This window comes from Heterodontus francisci, unplaced genomic scaffold, assembly GCF_036365525.1.
Source record: "Heterodontus francisci isolate sHetFra1 unplaced genomic scaffold, sHetFra1.hap1 HAP1_SCAFFOLD_172, whole genome shotgun sequence".
NCBI lineage: Eukaryota > Metazoa > Chordata > Chondrichthyes > Heterodontiformes > Heterodontidae > Heterodontus > Heterodontus francisci.
Window position 1 is genome coordinate 3471465 of NW_027141631.1, and position 7201 is coordinate 3478665.

Here is a 7201-nt window from a genome sequence, read left to right on the forward strand (position 1 = left end):
CGCTTCTTCCTGGAACAGAGGCCCAACCAGTCCCCATCCACCACCACCCTCCTCCGCCTGGCTGAACTTGTTCTCACATTGAACAACTTCTCCTTCAATTCCACGCACTTCCTTCATGTAAAAGGTGTCGCTATGGGTACCCGCATGGGTCCTAGTTATGCCTGTCTTTTTGTGGGATATGTCGAGCATTCTTTGTTCCAGCCCTACTCAGGCCCCCTCCCCCAACTCTTTTTCCGGTACATTGATGACTGTATCGGTGCCGTTTCCTGCTCCCGCCCCGAACTGGAAAACTTTATCAACTTTGCTTCCAATTTCCACCCTTCTCTCACCCATACGTGGTCCATCTCTGACACTTCCCTTCCCTTCCTCGACTTCTCTGTCTCCATCTCTGGGAATAGGTTGTCTCCCAATATCCATTATAAGCCCACCGACTCCCACAGCTACCTCGACTACACTTCTTCACACCCTACCTCCTGTAAGGACTCCATTCCATTCTCCAGGTTTCTTCGTCTTCGACTCAGCTGCTCTGATGATGCTACCTTCCATGACGGTGCTTCTGGTATGACCTCCTTTTTCCTCAACCGTGGAATCCCCCCCACTGTTGTTGACAGGGCCCTCAACCGTGTCCGGCCCATTTCCCGTACTTCTGCCCTCAACCCTTCCACTCCCTCCCAGAACCGTGACAGGGTTCCCCTTGTCCTCACTTTCCACCCCATCAGCCTCCATATCCAAAGGATCATCCTCTGCCATTTTTGCCACCTCCAGCGTGATGCCACTACCAAATGCATCTTCCCCTCCCTTTCCCTGTCAGCATTCCGAAGGGATCGTTCCCTCCGCGACAACCTGGTCCACTCCTCCATTACCTCCACCACCTCGTCCCCATCCCATGGCACCTTCCCCTGCAATCGCAGGAGGTGTAATACCTGCCCATTTACCTCCTCTCTCCTCACTATCCCAGGCCCCACTTCTGACTTATGTTGAAGAGAAAGCCATCAATGAAACAGCTGAGGATGGTTGGGCCTCGGACACTGCCCTGAGAAACTAGGTATCCAGTCATGAATGGTGGTGGACAATTAAATAACGAACCAGATGAGGAGGGCCCAAAAACATTCCTATCCTCAATGTTGGTGGAGCCGAGCACGTCAGTGCAAAAGGTGAAGCTGAAGCATTTGAAACCATCTTCAGTCAGAAATTGCTCAGTGGATGATTCATCTCGGCCTCTTGAGGTTCCCAGCATCACAGCTTCCAGTTTTCAGCCAATTTGCTTCACTCCACATAATGGCAAGAAACAGCTGAAGGCACTCGATACAGCAAAGACTATGGGCCCTAACAACATTCCGGCTCTAGTACCGAAGACTTGTGCTCCAGAACTAGCTGCACCCTCAGCCAAGCTGTTCCAGTAGAGCTACAACACAGGTATCTACTTGACAATGTGGAAAATTGTCCAAGTGTGCCCTCTCCATAAAAAAAATGCAGGACAAATCCAATCTGACCAATTGCCACCCCATCAGTCGACTATCAATCATCAGCAAAGTGATGGAAGATGTCACCAAAAGTGCTATCAAGCACCACACATGTAGCAATAATCTGATCATTGATGCTCAGTTTAGGTTCTGCCAGGGTCTCTCAGCTCCAGGAAATAATTTGGCAGATAGAGGAGAATATTGGAAAATGTGAGGTTATTCACTTTGGTAGGAAGAATAGAAAAGGAAAATATTATTTAAATTGTGAGAGATTACAGAATGCTGCGGTGTAGAAGGATCTGGGTGTCCTCGTACATGAATCACAAAAAGTTACCATGCAGGTACAGCAAATAATTAGGAAGGCAAATGGAATGTTACCCTTTATTGCAAGGGGGATGGAGCATAAAAGTAGAGAAGTCTTGCTACAAATGTACATGGTGCTGGTGAAACCACACCTGGAGTATTGTGTACAGTTTTTGTCTCTTTATTTAAGGAGGGATATACTTGCATTGGAGGCAGTTGAGAGAAGGTTCATTGGATTGATTCCTGTGATGAAGGTGTTGTCCTATGAGGAAAGCTGAGCAGGATGGACTGATACTCATTGTAGTTGAGAAAAATGAAAGGTGAACGTATTGAGACATATAAGATTCTGAGGGGGCTTGACAGGGTAGATGCTGAGAGGATGTTTCCTCTCGTGGTGGAATCTAGAACTAGGGGACACAGTTTCAGAATTAGGGGTTTTTCATTTAAGAAGGAATTTCTTCTCTCAGAGGGTCATTAATCTTTGGAATTCTTTACGGCAGAGAGCAGTGGAGGCTGGGTCATTGAATGTCTTCAAGACTTTTACCTACAAGAGAGCCAAGGGTTAGGTGGGCAGGCAAGAAAGTGGGGTTGAGGTCATGATCAGGTCAGCCATGATCTTATTGAATGGCGGAGCAAGCTCGAGGGGCCAAATGGCCTACTCCTGCTATTAGTTCTTCTGATTTTATGTTCGTATGATCTCATTGCAGGTTGGTCGAAGCAGAGACGAAAGAGTGGAATTCCAGAGGAGAGGTGAGAGTGATTACCCTTGAGTGAGTGTGGCATCAAGGATCCCCAGCAAAATTGAAGTCAATGGGAATCAGGGGGAAAACTCTCCACTTGTTGAAGTCATACCTCGCCCAAAACAAGATGTTGTGGTTCGTGGAGACCAATCATCTCAGCCCAAGACATTGCCTCAAGAGTTTCTCAGGGTCGTGTCCTAGACCCAAACATCCCAGCTGTTTCATTGACGACTTTCTCTTCAACATAAGTCAGAAGTGGGAATGTTAGATGATGACTCACAACTCTTCAGATACTGAAGCAGTCTGTGCCTGCAAGCAGCAAGACCTGAACAACATTCAGGCTTGAGCTGATAAGTGACAAGCAACCTTCTGGCCACACAAGTGCCAAGCAGTGAACATCTCCAATGAGAGAGAAAAAAAATCTACCTTTTGATATTCAGAAGCATTATCATCGTTAAATCCCCCACCATCAACATCTTGACCAGAAACGTAACTAGACCAGTCACATCTATGCTGTGGCTATAAGCGCAGGTCAGAGATTACGAATTCTGCAGCAAGTATCTCACCTCCTGACACCCCAAATCCTGTCCACCATCTACAAGGCACAAGTCAGGAGTGTGATGGAATACATCCCACTCAACAACACTCAAGAAGCTCAACACCATCCAGGACAAAGCAGCGCACTTGATCGGCACCTAACACGCCACCTTAAACATTCAATCCCTCCAAAACCTGTAAACAGTGGCTGCAGTGTGTACCATCTCCATATGCACTGCAGCAAGTATCCTTCAACAGCACCTTCCAAACTCGTGACCACTACCACCTCGAAGGACAAGGGCAGCAGATGCATGGGAACACCACCACCTGCAGGTTCACCTCCAAGTCACTCACCATCATGACTTGGAACTATATCACCATTTCTTCACTGTTGCTGGGTCAAAATCCTGGAACTCCCTCCACAATAGCACTGTGGGTGTTCCTACACCACATTGACTGCAGCAGTTCAAGAAGGCAGCTCCCCACCACATTCTCAAGGGCAATTAGGGATGGGCAATAAATGCCAGCCTTGCCAGCGATACTCACACCCAAGAATGAATAAAAGCCAAATCACTCTCCACAGATTCCCCATAATCTGGGCTTGGACATTTACTTCAGGAGCACAGAGCTTTATATCACTGCAACATGAGTTCCAATCTTCAGATTCTGTTCACTTTTCACATTATTTTCTACCAGTCCACTAGCTTTTATTAATTCAGTATTCGGGTCTCTGCTCCTCCGCCGTTTCTAACATCTCACCTCTTACAAAAAAACACTCTAATCTTGGTAGTAGGTAGTAGATGACCCCTCATTTTAAACTCCATCTGCCAAAGCATTGCTCACTCACTTAATCTATCAAGAAGATTTGAAAATAAATTTCTTGCCAAAGGATAATTTTCTGCATCTGCTCCCTCGCCATTTGCTTTTCCCATTTGTCTTTCACTTGGTGCAAATCCAGAGAAAGTAAAGATGGAAGGAAGGAGGGGAGGAAAAATCCTGCTCCGTTTCGTGATCCCTATTGGATCTTCATTCCAGTGCAGTTTGGGTGAAGAATTCCAATTGTCTGTCTCAATTTTAATAAAGTATAACCAATTCTCGAATCACTGTCTGGACATTGACAAGAACAGGTTTCGAGGCTGACTTGACACATAAACAATACGCTGCACAGTTCATAAACTAGCGACAAGAATGGGATTCGAACCCACGTGTGCAAAGCACAATGGATTAGCAGTCCATCGCCTTAACCTCTCGGCCACCTTGTCAGTTGAACAAACATAGCTGTCACCTTCAGCACAGCTTCTGGCTGTGCAGCCAGCTGTGTAATGATGGAAATATATCTTCTGTCAGTAAATGAAGTTGGGAATGGAGCGGTGTGAAACATTTCCAGACCATGTCCAACACGTTTCTACTCAGTGTGAAAACCCACCACGGAAAGACTGGAACATACAATCATTTCATCACATCATGATTAACATCACTCAGACACCTGAACCATTAGGTCACTGACAAAGTCATGATGACCGAATTTGTCATGAAATGAAAACTGAACTAACTGACTGGAAGAATTGCTTTAACTCCACATGATCAGCGAGGCACAGCCTCAGGCCGACTTGTCGGGTGGTGTAAACAGATATCACTGCTTCTGATCTTCACCAGAACAGAGAGTGAGATGTAACATTGATGATCAAACAGACTATGAGAGAATACAACAGAATAAAACACATGGAGAGACACTGTGGAATAACAAATAGATTTGATTGGAATGTTGAAATTTTAATTGGAATGGATAAAACACCAGAAACAGCAGATTAAATTGGGATACTCATCATTATATTGATCTGGGACAGAAAAGAGAAACTGATGGAAAGAAGAGAAGAAGGAAGAAAAGAAAGGATGGAACTGTTCAATTTTTTCAGTTATTTCACTCGCCCATCAAAGCTGATAAAAAAAATTGCAAATAACAGAGAATTTCACCAAAAATGGAGATTAAATGTTGCTGAAACCTTGGATCGAAGGATGCCCCAACAGATCACCTGTTTAACTGTCTCCTCACTGGGGGATTTCAATCAGTGAGCAATATTATTCTCTACTTTTTTTGTTAATTGGTCCCATAAATGTCACTTGGAATTAATATCTGTGTTCCTATTCCTGAATAATAAAATTGTGAGGTTCTCGATATTTTCTGGACACAGTTCCTGCTGAAAGAACTAAGAACTCTTTTCTAATTTACACAATATCCTTGGTGCTGCTCTCTCTTCTCCCAAACTTCATCTCATGTGACTGTTACATCATCACTCTGACAGTGGGAGGGGTTGATCCCACTATCTTCAGCATTAACCCTTTACATCCTTATTCCACACTGTCTGTCCAAAAAAAATGGGTGGAGGGAACTTCCTTCATTTATCAAAACACCAACAGCAGCACAGTGGCGCAATGGTTAGCACCACAGCCTCACAGCTCCCGCGACCAGGATTCAGTTCTGGGTACTGCCTGTGTGGAGTTTGCAAGTTCTCCCTGTGTCTGTGTGGGTTTCCGCCGGGTGCTCAGGTTTCTTTCCACCTCCAAAAGACTTGCAGGTTGATAGATAAATTGGCCATTGTAAATTGTCCCTTGTGTAGGTACGTGGTAGGAGAATGGTGGGGATGTGGTAGAGAATATGGGATTAATGTAGGATTAGTATAAATGGGTGGTTGCTGGTTGGCACAGACTCGGTGGGCTGAAGGGCCTGTTTCAGTGCTGTATCTCTAAATAAGAAAAGGAAAATAAAAGCTACCAGTCGTAAATCAACTCAAACCCATTAGAGAGATAGAGGGAGACTGTCAGAGAACTTCCTGCATCCAGTCCTGACCCTGTCACACTCAGCAGCTTCTCACCCAGACCCCACTCTCATCAACACTGAACATTGTTACCGAGACCCTTCAAATACTGTTTATAACAGGTAGAAAAATTCAAACTTCATCACAGCTAGATTGAATAGAACAAAGTTTAATATCTTCTCATCATCACTCGGTAACCACATGAGACAGCCCTTAAATCAGTAGCATAAATTATCAGCTGTAAGAATGTTTGTCATTGGGTTGAATCATTTCTGTGTGAGGAATGTTCCAGCATCATAAACCAGGGGAATGTGTTGACTGAGCTGTGTCTTCATCTCTTCTGGGCAGTTGGACTGTTCACCCTTCATTCTGCTCTGATTCACTTTCCCAAAGCGGATCTACAGATTCTCAAATCTGGAGACTGGGTTTTCTTATTTGGTTCCTGATGATTTTTCTTCCTCCTGAATGATAATATATTCCAAACTCGGATGAACCTTGCCCTGTCTCCCAGTCTCGGTTAAAAGCGACAAATAACGGCACCAACATTCTGAAACACACAACACGGTCACATTCTGCTTCAGTGAGATTAATGCTGAGGCAGTTTCCTGTCGAATGCGATTGTGAACAAATTTCTCTCAAGGAAATTGTGAGTGATTAAGTATTTGCACTGAATTTCTGCGCAAGAAGGGACAGTTTCAAACAGCCATTCCCAAATCAATCCCTTCACAAAGACAAAGACTGTGCTGTCTTAACGTGTGACTCAACGTCACAAACAAATTTGAACTCGAGGTTCAGGAGAAGACAGAGATGTGAATGCTTGACAGTGTAATCTTTAAATCATAATTTTCCGTTTCTTCGTTGAAGTGAGGCTCAACCCTAAGCCACTAGAGATCGCGGAAAGCTACAAACTTGGATCCAGAAATCAGAAAAGTAGTGAAACAGTTGGTGAGTACATTGTGACACTGAAGAATTTATCACCACATTGCAACATTGGCACATTCTTAGACCGTACATTTTGAGACAGATTTGTGCTTATATTGGTGGATGAGAAAAGATACTAAACACACAAAATCCCAATTTGAGCTAGTGTGTAAGATTGCTCTTTCCATGGAGATAGCATCAAAGAATGCTCGTGAATTGCGTCCTATGCCAGTGACAGTAACACACTTCAGAGGAACTTAAACACACTGGTAAAATGGGCTTTCACACAACAGATAAAATTTTACACAGAGAATTGTGAAGTGATACAGTTTGGGAGGAAGAATGAGACAATGTACACCAATCTTTTTTGATCAAGGTTTGAAAAGGTTGCGAAGAGCAAACAGGACACTTGGCTTTATTA

At 44.3% G+C, this 7201-nt stretch overlaps 1 non-coding gene across 1 annotated transcript; it reads right to left on the bottom strand.

The window, feature by feature from the left end:
- Positions 1-4223: 4223 nt before the first annotated feature.
- trnas-gcu (transfer RNA serine (anticodon GCU)) lies at positions 4224-4305 on the bottom strand. Its single transcript has one exon. It is a non-coding gene; the product is annotated as a tRNA-Ser (tRNA).
- Positions 4306-7201: the final 2896 nt, after the last annotated feature.